The 5,591-nt window shown below is 50.1% G+C and overlaps 1 protein-coding gene across 3 annotated transcripts in view; it reads right to left on the reverse strand.

Annotated features, from left to right (window-relative positions):
• ZFHX2 (zinc finger homeobox 2) overlaps positions 1-5,591 on the reverse strand; it is a 36,149-nt gene that overhangs the window by 29,265 nt on the left and 1,293 nt on the right. The window lies entirely within an intron of this gene.

Genomic DNA, 5,591 nt, shown 5'->3' on the forward strand with positions numbered 1-5,591 from the left:
TTCTCCGCGGCTCCCCACCCCCACGTTGCCCCGTCAAGCCAAAGGACAAATCTCAAGGGGGAAACCAGCAAAGACAAACAAGGAGCAGTGACTTCATTATTGTCGTTAATTTGCCACTTCGGTTCCTCCCACAAGGGTCAAAGCCTGCACAGCTTGAACTCAGGACTGACAAGGAGGCTGAGACCACCGCCTGCCTTTGCTGTTAGGCCTCCCGGCAAACACAGGTCCTCCTCCTGGTCTTATTTCCCTGCAGGGCTCAGGCTCTGGGACCCTCTCTTCCAGTGGTTCGCAATCCTCACAGCCTGCCTTTCTTCTCCTTTTCCATTTAAATGGTGGCCTTCTCTCAGTCTCTCTCCCGGCTGGAAGTCGCATGGTTTTTACCTTAAACTCCCTCTCCTTGTCCTCCTCTGCCTGTCTGGTTTCTCCCACTCCTCTCTGCCCCATCCATCTTGAACCTCTTTCATGGCTTTCCTTTTTTTCTCTCTTCTTAACCTCAAATGCACTCCTTTCCCTAAAGCACCAGGATTTAACTCTAGATTTCTGAAACCTCGTAGCCTGAAAAAAAGCTAGAGATTGGAGGCATTTATAACCCAAGCAGGCCAGTGACGCAGAACATGGAAGTGGCTGGAGAGAAAGGAAAATAACTGCGATGTCAGGGGAAGCAACAGAATCCAGACTCGGACAACCAAGGCCCAAGACTCTGGGCTCCAGATCAAACAGCTTCCCCAAGACCAGAGGGAAGGGACAGACCAGAGGGCCCTGGGCTGGAGACGGGGGCAGGGGGCAGTCACCAACAAAACAAGGGATGAAAAATTTGAGGCTGGCACATCAGTTCCTCAGGGAAACACAATCTAACACTCCTGTCCCACCCTCTGCCCTCCTTCACCGAGAAGCCAAATGACGGGCAATTGACTCTTGACCTCCGGCCCAATCCCAGCCCCAATGGGAGCAGCTGAGGGTTGTTGGCTGTGACTGGAGCCGGCACTGGGGAAATGCCCACACAGGAGGTAAAAGTTTCTGACCACACCTCCCTTGCCCTCCTGACTGCACATGCTGCACAGGACAGAAGCTGCAAACCTATGACCTCTTTTCTCTGAAGAGAGCTCTTGCTACTTATGGCCTGCTAATAAGGACCATTCCAGTGGCCCTGCTATAATTTCTCGGCTGGAAGCATAATCCCATATTCCTGCCCAAATCGCAGGCGAGCTCTCTCATTTGACTTTGAAAAAAATATTTTGAGGGGTGCTGAGCTGTCTCAGAAGGAATTAGAAAAAGAAATCTTCCTCCAGGTGTATGCAGCTCACATGCCAGTGGTACACCTTGGTGACAGGAGGGAAGGTGGACCTCTGCCCTGTCACCCTTTAACTGGACACCCTAAACAACCGTACACGGAGGCCCTGGCTCTGGACTAGTTCCTACATCAGGGGGACACTGAGACCCAATGGGATTATCTCAGAGTGCCAGGAGGCACCTCTAAATCTTTTACTCCTGTCTGGCCAGCCTGGGGTGGAGGAAGAGGGGTCAGGTGGTCCCCTGGGGCTTTCCCCAGAGAGGCAAGGGGCTCTGGGAAAGTGAGTGGTGGGATGACTGAGAAGCCAGAGAAGAAAGATGGAAAAATCAATGAAATGAGTTTCTAACGGTGAGGTAAAGGACCGCAGTGTCGACAGCCTGTCGCCTGCTGCAAAATATGAGTTGCCTAAGTCCATGGCGGCCGCTGACAGTGCATCCAGCTGCCACTGTCCTCCCTTCAGGCCCCCAACCACCAGCCCTTTCTCTAGCTGCCCCAGCTCACTCTCTTCCTGCTCTTCCTAGAGTCCTCAACCCATTCAGGGTCTTTCTGACTCATCACCGGAGGAACAGGACAGGTTATAATCCCCTACCCAGTGCAGCTCTCTTCTCGGTGGCTTCTGTTTGTTTATACTTCCCCGCTGTCTTCAGATTTCACTGAGTTGTGGTGAGTGCTACATTTCTTGCCTCCCCCTCTTCTCCTAGATTCTTCTGAACTCATTCAACAACAGGCAGGCAGTGTCAAGGCCATCCCTCACAGGGTTCCTTACATCCAGGCCTGTGCTGCTTTCTGCCTTTTGGCCCGCTTGGCCAATGCTGACTTCCTTGTAGCTGCCTGGATTAGGACAGAGTGTTTAGGATGGGCTTAGTATTAATTTATTAACTTTTTATTTGTGACCAATGTATAAATATGGGTATGACTGATTCAATTGTGGTTCCATGATTGGGGATGGATGGGGTGGGGATGCTACTCTGAATTCAAATCTGCCGACTCTGTCTTTGGAAATAACTCTCAACCTTTTCTGGAAACCACCTGCTTTTTCTACCTTCCTCTGCATCTTTCTCTTGGGCTCTTAAGACTGTTCATTCATGTTTCTTCCCATTATTTCTATAAAGACTCCCACATCAGCCCCTGGAGTCCACTCTGGCTGCCTCCACCTGTGCTCCTAACCCAGGCTGCCCTCTCAGATCTCACTGCTGCTCAGTTAACTCTCCTCCAGCCCTTTCCTCCAGTTTCTGATTTCCCAACATGCCCATGTATGCAGACTTCGCCCTGAAGGGTGGATTGAGAGTAAGGCAAGCAACTTTTTCCTTTAGCCTCTTCCTTTAACTCTATATTTGATCAACAGACACTTACTAAGCATCTTCCAGGTGACACCATGCTAGGTGCTGGAAAACAGTAAGAAACTAGGCAGATGCAACCCCTGCTCATAGAGCCTTTAGGACTAACCCGGGGTCTCTCACCAGACAGCTTTGTCTGTCTGACTCAGAGTCCCATTTTTCCCCTCTTTCTCCACAAATTCCACCATGCTGTGCCTCCTGGTAATTCAGAACCCTTCCCTTTTCTCTGTTCCTGCATCAGCGTACACTCTCACACAGCTCTGATCCCTGCTCCTCTGCATTTCAGCTTCAGTCTTCATTCCTAAACCCAGAGGTCCATTTTATATTTTTCAGAAGTCTCCTTCCTGCTCACAAAGCCCTGCTTTCACATTCTGTAACTGCCATTTCCATCCTTTCAATCCTACTATCCCATTCTCCATGTCCCCGTCGCCCCAGCGAACCTCAAGCACTCACAAACCGGACCTCATTCTGAGCTAGGAACAGCTTCGGGAGGGCAAGGTCACGCTACCAGACTCAGAAATCCTACAGATCTGACTCAGGCCCTGGCCCTGTAAGTGTCAGCCCCAGCAAAGCAGCAAGTTGTTCCTCTCTGTGCCTCCAGATAACACCAGCCGCTCTGACATCATGGAGGGAGGAACCCTGTCAGGTTGTCAAGGCAACACCAGCAATTTATGACATCAGAGGCTTGAGGTCTTTGGTTCTCAGGGGGTTAGAAAGATTCAAGTTCCTGTCAGCTAAAGTAAATAGGAATTCTACTTTTTCATCTCTTTGCTTGTGTTCCCCTGGCTTGGAAATGAAACGCAAAGGCCGCTGGTGGGTACGGAATGATCCAGCCAGAGGAATAATGCTTGTGAGGCTCCGTTTCCCTTTCTCTTCACCAGATAGCTCTGTGTCCCCTCTCCCCCTCTCCTTTGGCATCTCTCTCTTTTGGGGCTTCGCCCAGTGGTATTTCTACTCTGCCCTTTTTTTCCACATCACCCCTCCTGCAGCGCACTCTTTGCATCCGTCACACTGTGTCTTTCTCACACCAGAAGCAGTTGTTTCCTTTGATAGCTCACCCCTTCCTCTTTCCTCCTGCCACGCTCTGTACAGCTCTGATCGGCTCCAGCACTCCTCTGCCTTCCATTCCCCTTCTTTGTGCCACACTCATCTTATTCTCCAATTTCTCCCTTCCCCCACTTTACCATTGTATTCATTTCATATTGCTTTTTCTGGTGACCTCCTCTCTAGGAATATTCTATCATTTCTCTCCCACTTTCCATCTGTATTGCTATTAAATCATTTTTCATTTCATTCTCCTAGTTTTTCATTAATCACCCATTGGTTCCTCCCCTGCCTCTCATTCCACATGGATTTTCTTTTCCTTTGCACATTCCTCATGGCATGCATTTTTCTACCCCACGCATTTATTGCAGCCGGCCTCTCCTTCCTTTCTGTAACTCTATTCATCTCTGAAATCTTCCATCTTCTGTCCATATCTACCTTTTCCTTTTATCCTTCTAAGATCCTGATGTCTGGAAAACAATGATAGGCTTAAAACAAGGCAAACTTTCCAGGTTCTTTATCCACCTTCCCTATTCTTTAGGCTGAATGAACCTGGCCCTCTGCATAGGAGCTTTTGTCACACTAATGAAAATTGCCTCCAAAAGAAATCATGCTGAATCCAAACATGATCATAGCAGGGCTGCAGAACGAAGACGGACTGGAAAGTGAAGAAGCCACTAGAATAAACGGAAGGATAAGGGACAACCAAGCAGGGTGGAGCTCAGAGTCCTAGAGAATGTCCCCTTCCAAAATCATACTTGACAGTTAACGGACATAATGACCTGGACTGGTGAAGGTGTTATATGCCCCTGGAAACCCATTAAATTGATTTCTTGGCCTGTTTATGTGCCTTCACAAACCATAATCCCAACCTCCCAGACCCTTGCTCTCTGGTACCTTTTGTGGCTGGGGTTATTAAAATGCTGGGTGAGAGGATAAGGGATAAAAGGAACTTAGAGTAACCAAGGAGAAAAGGTAGCAAGATCACAGAGTATGGGAACAAAGGTGGAGAATAGGCAAGAGAGATTGTGGGAGATGGAGAAGGAAGAAAAGGGGTGAAACAAAATGGGGAAATGAAAAAAAATACAATGGTAAAGTGAGGGTGTGGAGGAAAATCAAGTCAGCAGAAGAGGGCTGTGGTGGGGAGCACCTGGAGAGGCCGATGACAGGCCAGAGGTGAGGTCCTGATGGGGGAGACAGACACATGGCAAAGGGAGAGTCAAGGCTAGCAAGTTCCAAAGCTTCCCAGTGAAGGTGGACATGGAGGCTGTCCCGGCCCTGCTGAAAGGCCGCTGGAAGGAGTCCTTAGGGGAGGCATGTCTGCTCCATCCCTTGCTCTTCGAGGCCCCTGACCAGAGACGACCACTCATGACTGATAAGCAAACTCTCAAGTAGCCTGAAAAGGCCAGGGAAATAAATCCATATGGACCCTGAAGGAGAGGGCATGGAGTCCTAAATGGGCAGAACGGTCAGGCAGCCCAGGCATGGCACACAGTGGCGGGGACACACAGGGAGGGAGGGGGTTCACTTGGATGGAAAAACCACACGCGAAGACAGTGACATACAGACCGGGGGATGGATGGGTGGGGAGAATGAATGAGGGGAAGGATGGCAAAACCCAGAGGTAGGGACACATGGACAGGGACCAGCTGTGCCACAGGCACGGCGAGACAACGCGTGGTCAAGTGATCAAAAATGACAGGGCCACTCAGAGAGGGGCAGGCAGAGCGGATGGAGGCTCAGGGGGCCGAGAGAGGCGCGCTGCACCTTGAATGTAGCAGCGGCCTCCCCTCCCCTCGCACCTTCCCAAAAATCAAAACAAAACAACAAAAAACAACTCAACTTCAGGCAAAAAAACGAAGATCAAAGATTAAGGGTCTCTACGCCCGCCGCCCGCCCACCCCCACCCACAGCGCGCT

This window comes from Myotis davidii, unplaced genomic scaffold (assembly GCF_000327345.1).
Source record: "Myotis davidii unplaced genomic scaffold, ASM32734v1 scaffold1949, whole genome shotgun sequence".
In the NCBI taxonomy this organism is placed as follows: Eukaryota; Metazoa; Chordata; class Mammalia; order Chiroptera; family Vespertilionidae; genus Myotis; species Myotis davidii.